At 33.7% G+C, this 15,850-nt stretch overlaps 1 protein-coding gene across 2 annotated transcripts in view; it reads right to left on the minus strand.

Annotated features, from left to right (window-relative positions):
• IP3K2 (Inositol 1,4,5-triphosphate kinase 2) overlaps positions 1-15,850 on the minus strand; it is a 130,886-nt gene that overhangs the window by 87,852 nt on the left and 27,184 nt on the right. The window lies entirely within an intron of this gene.

The following is a 15,850-nucleotide window of genomic DNA, read 5'->3' on the forward strand; positions in this document are numbered from 1 at the left end:
CTCTAGTCACGAGGAATTGAAAAGAATATTACAACATTTAGCCAAAATGTGCAAAAACTCCACGAGTTTAATACTAAGTATAATCTGGCTATAAACACATGACATAAAAGGGGATAAGAAAAATTAGGATAGCGTATCATGGGCCTCAGGAGAGAGAGTTTAAAGACAAATCTCCTGGATCAATTTTTTTCCAAACTGATATATTCAATGCTTGATTTCTGCACTATCAATGTTTTGCTCTTGGTGCTGCGACCGATGTATCAATTCACGATTTTAGATAACTCTCTACAGTCCTTTTTTAAGCGCACGTGTGCCGGATTACGGAACTAAATCATATCTAATCTGTGGTTGTGTGCACTAGTTCATGAATTAAAAAGTTATGCAAAGCATAGACCGCGGCAGGGCTTATATATGCGCAAGCGCATAATTTTGTTTAAATATTTCCTGACGGTGTTATTGTTTATTGTTACATTTGTACTCCATTTCCGTCGTTCCAATTTAAATAAAAGTTTCAAATTATTGCTAAACGACGAAGGACAAGGTTACATTCGTAATCCATAAGCAACAACAGCATTCCAAAAGAGTTAAATTACAGCAGCATCTTCAAAATTTAAAGGTGTATACACGGACCCTGGGCTTTGGAGCGTCACAGCCAATAATCAAACCGGATGCACGTGAAGAGAGGGATATAGCTCAAATACATTGTTGAAATATAACATAGCTTTTGCTATTAGTCCCATAAAGATAATATCTCCTATGTACAGACGTAACCCGCTTATAATTGTATTATACTAGTGGCCCGTCCCGGCTTCGCTCGGGACTATATGTTTTTAACATAATAAATCATACACCTAAACCTTCCTCAGGGACCACACTATCTATTGGCGAAAACCGCATGAAAATAAATAAATATATAAATAAATAAATATAGGTCACAGATTGAGCTAGCCCCAAAGTAAGTTCGAAACTTGTGTTATGGGATACTAACTCAACGATACTAACTATGACATATACATATATAGATGAACATCCAAGACCCAGATCAATCTGAAATATATCGTTTTCCATATTGACCTGACCGGGGATCGAACCCGGGACCTCCAGTGTAGCAGTCCGGAATGGTGACCATTAGGCCACGGGGGTCGTCAAATCCGTAGTTTTCGAGTTTATCGTGAACAGACAGACGCGGCAGAGGATATTGTTTTATAATATGTAAGGATCTATAGATCAGATCTGGTCCATGGTATTATTTGCACACCGCAGTGTTGGATCTCACGCACAATGGGAACCAGTCCTCGATCCGTCGCTGATTAAGGCGCTATTCATGCAAAAACGAATATAATGAATTAAACAAGCATTGTAATGGAGACGACAAATGTGTAAGAGTGTTTACAATTTCAACGAAGTTGTCATTATCGTGATCCAGAATTCCAAGAGACGAAATTAGTAAGTAAATTGTAATTAATAAATGAATAATTAGAATAATAAAAAATTATAACAATTTCCTGAAACAGTGCTACATATAGATTTTTTCAAATTCAAATTCAAATCATTCATTTGTCAGAATACAGAATTACAATCAGGTGATCATGATATAAATAGAACATGCATTCTGCCTTATAGGCGTACAAATATTGAGGTGTCAATTAACAAAATTGTCAATAATACCATTTCATTCTTGAAATGACTTAATGACCAATTTCATTCGTAAAAGTCTTGAAAAGATTCATTCAAGGAATTAATTCAATTCTGGATTTGCAAGCGTCTATAAGATGTGGTGACCACCCACCTTCAGGTGGGCTGCAGGCCTGTGCAGTACCATAATCTTTCTTCTTTCGAATAAGAGTATGCTGAATGTAAGCCTTAATTAATGCATGCTTTTCTACTGGATATGCGGTAGTCAGACCCAAATGTACTTCTTTTCGGAAAATTTCACCATTTCTGTCATCTGGTTTACTTAAATACCAATAAAAAAGCGAAAATGCTTGCAAACTTACCTTGTTAAACAAACATCAACATTTCTACCGTACATTCACACACAAATCTGCAATTTGTCAACTCCATCTATTTACATCTATGCACGAAAAAAAATATTCAACAACAAGTCGGCAAAAACGTCCAATAAAAAGATAAAACTCTTTATAGACTGTCCATGTCGTTGTAAAATATTTTATTAAGTTTACATTACGCACTCCAATGTACGTATAATTAATTTTCTTTTAATTGGGAGCTCGATAAAATTAACACATGGCGTCCTGTGCTGATACATATTCACGTATCAAGTTTAATAATTCAATAAATTTAATCATATTGGTCGTCACAAATATGATTCGCCGAGTGAACAAGCTAAGAAGATAAATTATAATTTAGTCGACACAAAATACTTCTTCAAAAATCTTCAGAAATCCTCATAAGCCATTTGTCTCTTTAGTTATTGAAAACTTTACCAAACACAATGATATAGGAGAACTGCCACATATCTAACTTTGGGATATGAGATACTTCCACACTATGAATATTTCCTCTGGAGCCAATTTTGATGAACTAGTAAATAATAAAATAAATATTAACTGATGTACTAGTATTATCCATTATATCATCAACCATAGGCAACGCGAGCGAAGCTTCGGGAAATAACTAGTATTTACGTATATGCATTCCTCTTTATCCAATATTGGAGGCGCAATTTTCATTTTCTGTTTATGGAAACTGCAAATACATTATATGATATTCCACTCACATTTCCAATTGATGTCCATTCGTATTTATACAATTTACTGCACGTAGCCTCCTGAGACTTACGATATAAATAATTTATTAAACCATAACCTCAAATATGTTGTTTTATATGTTATTAATATCTAGAATATGTATATAATGTTGTGTTTAGATAGATAGACAGATAAACTGTTTATTCAACTGTTACACACAGAATAAAAAAAACAGTAAATCCTTAAAAGCACAATACGAACATTCGTGTGCTGCAGCAGTCAAAATGGTAAAAGTACTTACGATACTTTTTGCATTAGCGAGAGTACAAAAACGCTGATTTTCAGTTATCCTTATATACGTTGTAAATCGTTCTATAAATAAGTAATAATAAATAAATATTAGGACAAATCCACAGATTGAGCTAGCCACAAAGTAAGTTCGAGACTTGTGTTATGGGATACTAACTCAACGATACCATATTTTATAACAAATACATAAATCAATAAACATCCAAGACCCGGGCCAATCAGAAAAAGATCGTTTTCCATCATGACCCGACCGGGGATCGAACCCGGGACCTCTCGGTTCAGGGCCAAGCACTACCACTACGCCACCGAGGTCGTCAATGTTTATATCTATCTATCTAAATCCTCAAAATGTTAATTTAGTAAATGTGATTTGTCCTAATAAAACCCAGAAATGTACTTATATACACCTACGTACCACAAGGTGTGAACGTATCGACTACAATGGAACGATAATGAAGGGACAAATTCCGATCAGAGATAATGTTAACCGAGCATTACATACTCTGTCAAATAAGGCCTACCATCAACATTTACAGAACGATTCCAATGCAACTCAGTTCAATTTAGGCACCTGAAATGAATAGCATTCATAGAAAAAATTAAGTCGATGTTACGAATTTGCGATGCAGTTAAGTTCAGGTCATTAACTGGATCGCATTAAAAGATGATGGTAAGCCCCCTGCTCTGAAGCGAGCACTCGTTTAGTACCAGATAGTGGTCATAGGAATCATGAAGGGAATGAAGAGAGAAACAGACCTTACCATTTGACAAACAAAAGAGAGATACGCAAAGATGATACGCAGGACGGAAAGCAGATACCTACGGTGGAAACAGATTCTCGGCTATACACTATTGCCGAACTAAGATATATTTTATACCGCGAATGAATGAACATGGCGTGGTTTTTTTGAGAGCTTTTATTTATTACAATAGAAAACTAGCAATGTATGCCGAAGTTTGGCGAATTGTTTGCCTATGATGGTGATGTATAGCCGGCATAAGAGAGACGGAATCTAGTAGTGATATTAGTGTGAAAAAAAACGAATTAGTATGCTACACCAGGGAAATCAAACTTCTATTTAGGTGATACTTCTTCTTCTTCTAAGGGTGCCTCTCCAACTAGTGAAGGTCAGCGATTAGCATGGTTAAGTCCTTCTTGTCCTTAGCTCGGCGGAATAGCTGTTAGGTGATACGAAATTGTAAATAGGTATTTAAAATAACTATATCCGTATACGATAGTTGTCTCTTGCGCATTAATTCGTATACACAAATAAATCAAACCACGACACGTCGTATAATATCTTCCCAAGCAATATTGTTTTAACCGATACCTCGTCGATACTAAACTCGATACCATCCATATCGATAGCATCCTAATACGACTGAATTTGTAAAAGGTTAAATCTCGCACCAAAGCGATAAGGTTCTATCTGGTTGCACGTACGGTACATATGGAACCATGTCGCATTATTTGAAGTATGATGATAAACTTTAACAGGTATCAGTTTTATGTCGGACATTTTCTAGATAGAAATGCCAAGCTGAAGAGGAGCTGATGTCGCAAAATTATAAGTTTATACTGAAGTTATATCTATAATAGGGATCTTAATATTGATGTTTATCTATATATGTATTTGTTATAAAATATAGTATCGTTGAGTTAGTATCCCATAAGTCTCGAACTTACTTTGGGGCTAGCTCAATCTGTGTGATTTGTCTTAATTAATTTATTTATTTATAATACATACTTCTTAGATTTCAAGATTACATTCATCTCATCCAAGTTTATACAAGGGACCACAAGGGGCTGACAAAATATCTGAGCTTAACTAACGTTAGTTTGACTGCAAACTCGAATATGCGAATATTTATAGTAGGTACAGTAGTATCATAACTGTACTATACTACTGTACTATAAATATTCGTTGCTTTAATGAGCCCCATAATCAATGATTTTTTTGTTTTTGTAAATTAAATGTAAACTTCTTCCTTTGAAATCGATTCAATATCACTACACCTACTTTTAACAAGAAGACAAGCAGTCGCAGAGTTTCTTTGCTATTTCAAATCATCAGGGGTCTCATTGATTATATTTTTAATGTAAACCATCTCAATCCGTAAATCTTGTTTTATAAATCATAAGTAGTTATATGATATTAATATTTTTACTTATTCCTATATTTGTAGGCAAAAGAAAATAAGAATGAAATGAAAATGAAACCGAATTAAAGATTATTCTCAAAATAAAACCTGTTAAATGGTAAAATCGAGGTAGGCAATGTGAACAATTTTAATACTAACTTTATCCCACACATGGAATATAAATGCTAAGAAGAAAATCATATATGTATGTTAAAAGGGTCGACGTAATTAATGATATTTACAAGATCGTTCCCATTGGTCTTAACAGAAAATCTATACAGAAGAAAATTCCCGGAAGTTCAGTTCAATCAATCTGTAAGACTACCGGAGAATCGAACACAAAGTGAAATGATATTTACAAATTTGATTATATTGACTGCAATATATATACTGATATATTGCCGTTATTTCCTTAAACAGTAAAATTGATACAGATATCTACTAACGTAATTGATTGTAATTACATCTGTATGTTGTATTGTGGCTAGTGGTTGGAACCACTGGAATAGGATCACTACATATTGGTGTTTGTATAGGACCACTCCGTACGCTCTCGTGGATGTCGTATGACGCGACTAAGGGAGAAAATGGAAAAATTATAGAATAGAATCATGTTTATTTCAAAAGCCACAAACACACACTTAACTTAAAAAAGTATACCTACACGCTAAAGGATTATAGATAGAATTGTAGATATGTGTGCAGCAATTTAAACAGGCGACAACTGCGTGAAGTTATTACTTCAAGAGCATTACCCTGATTTTCAATTGTGGACTTTATCAATAAGTAGGTTCTGTTTCGAAACATGAGTGAAGTGAAATAGTGTGGAAGAAAATAATAAAATATATTTGGGATACATACATCTGTTAATATCTCGCCTACCCTACATGTTTACGGTCTGCTCGCGAGTATGCTTTTAATTGTGCCCCATCCCATTTTAGAGCAAACGTCTCACAAGGCATTTAGGTAAGTGCATGTTTTACCTGTTCCCATGCAAGCCTCAACGGCTACGAGACGTGAAGAAATTCCTAGAGACTTCATAATAATTACTAAGCAAATGGGTAATCAATACATATAATAAAATTGAAGAAAGGCCAAATTTGTACATTGGATATATTTTTTTAATTCTTCATGGAATATACTTAGTTACTGATATAGATGACGAAAATATAGTTTTGGAAATTTTTGTCTATCTGTATGTCTGTCTGTCTGAACGCGCATCACTAGAAATCTACTGGACCGATTTGCTTGAAATTTGGTATTTAGGTACCATATATAACGGGGTTAACATCTTAGATACATCTCATCCCGGTAAATGGTCAGGTTCCCGTAGGATAATTGAAAAACTAATTATGAATCAAAATTTCCTCGGAATCCCGGGTTAACATCTTATAGACATTTCATTCCAGAAAATAAGGAGGGTCCTGTAGGAAAATTAAAATAACAATCCACGGAGACGATTTAGTGTAAGTAGTAATGTTTAGTGGGAAACGGAACGGGATATCTACTTTACATAACAGGAAGCAGGATTGGACAAGTTTGCGGCACGAGACACGCAGCGGGAAACAGTAAATTGAACTTAAGATTGTGTGTGAATTCGAATCATATTATTATATGTTTACCAATCTTACAGAGTAGGCGATAAAAAAATTACTGAGATTTTGTTATGAACTTCACGCGGGCGAAGCCGCGGGCAAAAGCTAGTACATATATAATTCAATAAATGGCCAAAAATGATAGTTCCAAATGAAATGAAAAACAATCAATAAACTTTATTCATCACACTAATGGTATGTAAATTAATACAAACATAAATTTGATGTTGCATTTAAATTTCTTTGACGTCATTCGTTTATATATTCGTGTTAAAAATATGTATATAATGTAAATACGTGGAATGTTTGCACTCAGACGGACAAACAAGCAATCAATATTATATGCAAATATAATATTATACTATATAAACAAGTCTAAGTTAAGCCAAGAATTTGATTTGGTATAAGATTATAAATAAATAATTCAAATTATTTTATTTTAAATAAGTTTGTATATATTTAGTAATTTATGAAAATATATACATTATATTTTCAGTTACTTATTTTAGTAACACCATAATATCAAGAATTAAATATCTCTAAGTAATTAAAAAATATCAAATTTGAAAATATAAATAATTTTCTAAAAAAGTGAACTTCTTTTCACTAAATAAATTGATATGTTTATTCATAATGTATTCTTGGTTAGAACACAAGATAATTAATGCTAAATAGTATTTAAACATAATTCTACTCTAATCAATAATACTTCTTTTGGTAAATTATGAGTAAATTGAGTAAAACCACAGAATAATAATTTTAACATAACACAACGAATATTTCTCTTATATTACTGTAAGAAATCCTTGTAAATAGATCAAACATTTTTTAAATTGAATCAAATGACATCCAATGTACCGTTATGTGATTTAAAAAATGGCAGTAACATTTCAAATAAACAGAAAGATAGTAAAATTAATCATTCATATTTGAAAATTTCAATTTCATTATAGGTTTGAAAAAATATAAAAACAATTACTTTAGTATTTAAACTCATTCAACTTAATTATTCTTATTTTTCTAGTCTGTGGTCTTCTTGTAATGTTTTACTTAAATTGATATATTTTTACTAATTTTAATTATCAATTTTATTAGGATGTAAAAATAACAAAACGAAATTTATAAATTATACTAAAAAAAAAACATTTTGACAGGAGGCCAGTACCCCAGTGTTGGGCTCAAAAACTGACTGATTATAATAATAATTAAATTAAAAATATTTGAAGGCATTGTATAAAAGAAAAACATTTTTTTCTCTTAAAATATATATAAAAATATATAATTTGTTAACAGATAGGTAATTAAATTTGTCAATATATTTGAGTTTTCAAACCAAATATTAAATGAATATCTATTCATTTAATATTTGGAAAAATAATAATGTCTTCCTAGAGTGTGGCCCAGTCATTGTTTACATTAATTACAAGCTATAATTAAGTTGGGTCTATATTGACTCAGAGTTATAAGATATTAGCCATCATACAACTAACATATCGACAGACAAACACAACCAAATTCCCAATAACTATATAGGTTAGTATAGTACGCATCTACAAATTGTAAAATTCAATTAAATTGTTGTTTCTATTACATTTCTTTATATTAAATATAACTTCAGAAACAGCTGTTACATAATATACCTACTAAGGTAAATAAAACATGGGCGGTCATGGAATTTAGTGATCATTTATACAAATAATAATAATAATTTTGATTGAAATTTCAGAATTCATTCTCACAAAATATGTGATTTTTATTTTTATCTAATTCAGTTAGGTACTGCAGAACATAAGAATATTAAGGCTATCCGTTTATTTTTCAATAATAAGTTACGCAATAATACGTAAAATTAATAAAAATAAAATTAGTGATGCCGCACATTTTCCAAATCAAATCAAGTCTGTATTTTTTAACAATTTTTTTTTCTTAGGTCACTCGGAGAAAATTTTTATTATTAAACATAACAAAGCTGAAAAATGACGTTAAAATTACGTCATCTGAACGGTCGAAGATTGATTCCAAAGATCTCCCAATCCAGGTTCCCCATAAGACGCGTACTACCATAACCTCCTGAGTCCAGGTTTCCAGCACACAGTTTGCAGGTTGCCCTCAGATGCCCGGAACCCCAGCCGAAGGTCGCTCAGGAGCCCAGCCTTCAATCAGCGTTAATCATCTGGAACAAGCAATGTCACTTTAGTCTGGTGATGAAAGGCAGCGACGACCCTGAGCGACCTTCAGAACCGAAGACAAAGATAATTTTATCAATTTGAAATATCACGTGTTAATTTATATCCCCGTAAATTTTTTTCATTTCACGGTCACATGTTGCCATGCCACCGCTATTCAGAAACGTGGAATACTCGTGTTAAATTGAAGGAGAAGTGGAGCGTTAAATTATATACAATTGTCTGAAAAAATATTTTATTCATCTTTCTCTTCAGCTCAGTCGTAGATCCAATATTTTGAAGGTAATACCCAAATATTACTATATAAATATTAATATTTGAGTACGCGCGGGAGCGGGAGTAATGCATGATCTTTCCGTCGATAAAGTTTCAAAGCTAGCCGATAAAAATACAACCTGAATTCTGGTACGGGATTTTTATTTGCTACAATTCAAAAAAATACAGTCTTGTCGCTACTTTTTATTAAAACTTTATAATTAAAAAAAATATTGTGCTAAACCAGGCATGTCCTTGCCTAGCAGGACAAATGGTTTTACACAATGCAATTTGTGATTATAGTGAATTAGTAAATGTTTGCTTACACTGTCGTATTAGCGAATGCTATAATGCAATTGAAAAAATGGATTTAAATACATAAAATACGATACATAAAGTATTCCTTTTCAGTCTATGATATCATAAAATACCTAAAATAATTACTAAAGTAGCTAACAGTATACGATAATAACTTAATCTTAATTAATATAAGCGTTTTTATTAAAGTCGCGAGTAGTTAGAGCATGCGCAGGATTGCAAGCATACACACACATACATTAAATGTCACAGCGAATGTTCATGAGTGTGTTTGCGATTTGACACTTGTATTCAATTCTGGACAGGGCTGTCACCTGCCACTATATAACTACACGTTGTTGCAGCCATATTGAATAATCTGACGTTCAACAAAATAAGACCCCACCTAGCCGAGATCAGACAAGAGATAAATTTAAAACATAATAAAAATCATCTACATTTAGAATAAAAACCAACATAGAAAATCGGCGGTAACATTTTATTTTTATATTTTAACCTATAAACCATGACCTTGGCCAACTTGAAAAAACATAAAAAAGAATTTTTTGTTGTGATGCTATTGTGGAAACTTAGCACGATAAACGTCAATAAAAAAGCGATAAATTACATCGGGCTAAGTATATACGTTCACAAAAAAAAATCAAAACATAATATCTCAAAATCAAGGCTTTCAAAAGCTAGTGGGTATAGTTAACTGAATAAATTAATAGAACAAATAACAGAACAATTATTTTTTTCCTATATACATTTCAATTGATTAGATTTGGACGTAGTAGGCATAGCCCTTAATGACGAATCCTTACATATAATAAAAAGAAGTCCCACTGCCGCATCTCACTGTCTGTATGAACGCGATAAACTCGAAAACTGTTGGACGGATTTTTGTATGGTTATTCTAAAAATAATATGATTGCTGATGAAGGTGCATATTTCAATTATGATTTTACCCGAACAAAACCGGGTCAGGCCGCTAGTTTGAAATGTATTTGAATTGGTGGTCTGTCTGTTCATCTTATCCTACTAATATCATAAATGCGAAAGTTTGTGAGGATGTGTGTAGTTATAGCGCAACTAGTTTAAGTACTATAATTTTAAATGTTAGTTAACCCTCCTTAGGAATGCAATTGTTGCCGATCCTAACAATAAGCAATATGTAATTAGCGTATTTCGCTGGCAGGCAGCTAAATTAACTGCCTAGACTGTCTTTGAGTGGCCTTATAAGATTTCCACGGGTAGATTGGTCGTATTCTAGGGCGGAACCACACATATTCAACGACACATATCCACTGGAGTTAATCAAAACACACATAATAAATAAATAAATAAATATATTAGGACAAATCACACAGATTGATCTAGCCCCAAAGTAAGTTCGAGACTTGTGTTATGGGATACTAACTCAACGATACTATATTTTATAACAAATACATATATAGATAAACATCCAAGACCCGGGCCAATCACAAAAAGATGATTTTCCATCATGACCCGACCGGGGATCGAACCCGGGACCTCTCGGTTAAGAGGCAAGCACTTTACCACTCGCCACCGACGTCGTTAGTTAGTAATTTATTCATTCAAACACATATACGGGTAGTATCAAATTACTTATTAAAACATACATCCATTTTGTACCAATTTAAACTTCCCGTGCACGACTCGAATTAAAAAAAAAAAACATTTATCTTATCGTGCAGTTCATTATTTAAATTAAGTCTAAAACGCTCTCGTCCTGTTTTATCAATGTGTGTGGCGGCCCTGCAATCATACACTCATGCACACATGCGCACGCGCAAGGCAACCGGTCGATTGACGTCAATGGGTGGGGTGGGGAGTGTATAAAAAAATTAAAACTATCAGTTTACTACTGAGGAATCGAGGCGTGACCACAGAGTAGGTACATGTATTAATACAGAGTACATGTTACATGCGATCGGTTTAATTACATGATAGTAACAACAATTCATTCTAATTGAAAGGGAAGGTATGTTTTTAAATATGACGACCTCGGTGGCGCAGTGGTAAAGTGCTTGCCTCTGAACCGAGAGGTCTGGGGTTTGATTCCCGGTCGGGTCATGATGGAAAATGATCTTTTCCTGATTGGCCCGGGTCTTGGATGTTTATCCATATATGTATTTGTTATAAAATATAGTATCGTTGAGTTAGTATCCCATAATACAAGTCTAGAACTTACTTTGGGGCTAGCTCAATCTATGTGATATTTGTCCTAATTTATACGTATATGTATATTTATTATTTATTTAAAAAAAATGATATAATGACAGTGTCACATATTAATGTGCTTAGGACTGGGTTATCGGGTTACACAAGGGGCACCAACATATTTTTTTTTAATACCACAATAGATTATACTACGCTATATAATTGATTTTATTAGTAAGTATTGTAGTTTTTTATCGGATACTGTTGCCACAATTTACCAAAAAGATACTGGCGGTTGCCAGTAAATTGTGACAACATTTTGTAATATAGTTAGTACTAACTATAATTTGGTGGTGTTAATTTTTAGTTCTCACTATTGCGGCCCGTTTACAACGCCCGATCTGACGCGATCCTATTATTATTCAATTGTTTTTAGTATCTCAAGGATCGAAGGTTTTATTAAAAGAAATTGATAAAAATGTGTTCGTGGCACTAGTAATCAAAGAGGGCCCCCTTAACATACTAGATTCTATACAAAATAATACTACACTACAACAAATAGTTAAACTAAAATACTAGGTTCTTCCTTTTCTTCTTAAAATAGGAATTTTTGTGATGTTTGGTGGTGTACGACCACGACCCTATGAGGAGCACGAGGAATAAAGTCCAAGGTTTTATGAAGCTTGGACTCTGTACAGTAGCTCCTGTGTAAGCAGCCATAACAATCCATTGTTCCAGTAACAATTAACAACTTAGGTTACTTTTTGCAATAGTCTAGATTCCTGATTGTGTGAACCCGATCACGTACGTTAGCACATTGGGTCTCATTGTTTCTGACTGGATATTCAAGTTTCAAGTTCATTCACGTTTCACGTTCACGTTCACGTTTTCACGTACAGTCAGCAGCATATCAATCTAACCAAATTCATTGCAAATTCATCCTTAACACTGTTGCGTAAATGTGGGTAATTTGAGAGGTGCGGTCAACAGCACAATCCTCAAAAAGAAGAAACCGTCAAGACCCTCATTAAACACATCAATAAAATTATACAGAATCTTGAAACAATAAACAGAACTTAAATTAACTCTTTTCCTTTTCACTGTTACCTCAAACATCTCTCATCGCACATACATTAAAACTGCAAATTCAAATTCAAATAATTTATTTAGAAATTAAGTCCTTCACAGGTACTTTTACATTGGACTTACTGCAAAATATTGGCATATTGGCCACAGAATATGTGGCTCTGTGGTGGGCCTCCCTGCAAACTTTGTATCAATTAGCAAAAAATTGCAGGGTTTCCAAACTGAGTCCCAAATATTAAATACTGCCCAAAATATTAAATACTAACTAAAAAATAACCTAATGTGTTGCGTATTCGCCGTTATTACAAGTAACTTGACATGTGGTTGACTGTATATTTATTTATCCCACTAATATCATAAAGGCGAAAATTTGTGAGCAGTGAGTTTGTTATTCACGCTCAAACGGCTGGGCCAATTTTTACGACATATACTGACTGATACCTTGGATTAACAGGGAACTTTTCGCGATTCGCGTATAATTTGGTCGAAACAATCATAAAAACGTAAGCTTTTTCATAATTACGCGGGTAACCCCGCGGGTTCCGTACAGTATTTAGTGTATTTTTTTTTGTAACTCCTTGATTGTATTCTTTCCAGACTTGAGCGAGCTCACAGGACTCAGGTCCTACGAGACTGCTCTAGTGTCTGCCCTGTGTAACCGTCTGCGGCCGGTTGCACCTGGAAAATTAGCCGGAATGATAACAGCTAAACCTGTCTAGCCTAATAAAAGTAGGTATAACCAACTTAGACCGGCTGCAACTAAGTCTAGATGGTTAAACGTAGAAGTGGTCGGGTTTAGCCGTAATATATTATATACTTGACATGAGGTCTATTAGTCAGTTGAAAAGGCAAGCAAAGGAAAAGTCGTTACATTCCACATAACGGGACAAACCTCAGCCATGAGAAATACTCATACCACTTATAAGATAAGATCAAATATTAGACTAAACACAATTTGCAGTACCAAAGGAATTGAACCCACAATCTCCAGGTTAATAAACCGATCACTGGAGCACAGAATGCTCGCTTCCTCATACGTTGACCCAGAGGATAGTGACGTCAATAGCGTCCGTGAGCATTGCGAGTGTGACACAATATGTGTGGATGTACCTAGCACTCGTTTCAAATTGTTTGCCTCGTGTTACATTACCGTGTTTTTATTTCACTACCATATATGTACGAGATTGTCGAAAAAATTATACAGAGTTTAAGCAAATATGGACTTGAATCATCTAAGAAAAATCTAAAGGTGCATTGCACCGGTTAACTTTAATCTGTTTGATGTTAACTTTAACCTAGATAAACACGAAGCACATAATGTTATCTAAACAACTGCGGCGCGCAGGTTATATTCAACGTCAAAGTTGACTGTTGCAACCCAACCTAAGTTGTCGAACGCGGCGTGAAGCCTTCATTAGTGTAACACTTTTTTTTTTTTAATAAAGAATCTTTTTTTTTTAAATCAATCATTTATAAAATTAACATTGTACCAGTAAGTACTTTACTTATTTATAAAATATGATAATTAAATTGATTACTGCATATGGTACAATTTAATAAACACTAATGACAGCACACGACAGAGTTTAAAACGTTCGTGAAATTCACCCAGAGGCGTTAATTTAAAGTAGCGTTTAATAGCGAATTTCTCAGCTTTTTACACAAACAAATACAGCATAAAATCGTTGAGAGAATGAAAGCGATAAAAATTCAACCACAAAAATTTCTTTCGCCATTATCAGTTTCATTTTATTAGCGTTCGTGTTAACACAGATAAAAAGAAGCCAAAGGAAGATTAATGACTCATGCACTGTTGATGCACAATGGATTGCACCAACGGTACTTTGTAATGGAATACAGTAGAATGAGTCCTCATCAGTTCCACTACAAATTTTAATACCAAAAGGAATCTCCTTCCAATAATAAGACGTGGATTCAACCACACTGGGGTCGCCACTTTAATATTCAATAGAGTATCCAAAGACAAAATATCACAACTTTACGCCATTAGTATTCATAGAGATCTCACAACAGAAAATTAATCACGCTATAATCATCAATCCATCGAGTAAAAAAAATATTTAAAACGATCAACCCTTTAAGGAAAGATTGTATTAGTTTTGATGGATATCAAAAAAATCTTGCAAAAACAGACCCTCACGAACACAAAATGCTTTACTCGGAAATGGCAGATTCATTAGTCAGTGCTATGGAATCTGGCCATATTTATTTTTTGCTACATTGTAGATGCTCTTATTCATTCGGTTTTGGATTCGCGAAAACCATAACAAAATAGTCCAAGTGTTGTGAAAGCAAGAAATATTTTATTTTAAAAACATCTGTGCTTGCATGACGACATATTACGCTTGGACACCACCACAAAGATTTATAAGAATTAGGATATATATAATTAATTACAAAAGTGTAGACTGGACTCTTATCATTAAGTCCGCCTCTTCTACTTTCACCATATTAAAATTGAAATCCTGAAATCTGAAAAGGGGAGAAGCTAGTCGAGGACACGGAAAACCTAAACGAAGCTACGAAGAGGAGAAATAAAACACGACCTTGTCCAAAATCAGGCAGTTAATGGATAAAGAACATGTTCCTTTATTGTATGAATTTATGTAATATTCTGTAAATGCTATTTTCAGTCACAAATGATCGAACACGACACCAGTGACTCATCTGCTTTTAAAATAAACTCGCTCTCATAAGGACATTCCTATAAAGATCTACCATTAATTATTTTAACCGTCAAATCAAGAGGTCTCTTTGTACGTATTTCTGGCGCATGCGTCATCCGTTCATCAGTTATATGGTCCAGAACCTGTGGTATCTTTTTGTCTGCGGCACATGGAGCGAGGCGGTTAAAGTGACCTACTTTGGTATTGTTAGTTTGAGAGTTTACAGTAGTGGTTAGTGGTAATTCATTATTTTGATTTCTATTGTGTTCACATCAACGTATTGAGATTCACCTAATGCTGATAGAATATCAGTAAGATAGCTTACTGATGTTCTATCAACATTAGTATAGACTAATGCTGATAGAATATCAGTAAGCTATACTAATGCTGATAGAATA

The sequence above is a fragment of the Plodia interpunctella genome, chromosome 12, assembly GCF_027563975.2.
Source record: "Plodia interpunctella isolate USDA-ARS_2022_Savannah chromosome 12, ilPloInte3.2, whole genome shotgun sequence".
Taxonomy (NCBI): Eukaryota; Metazoa; Arthropoda; class Insecta; order Lepidoptera; family Pyralidae; genus Plodia; species Plodia interpunctella.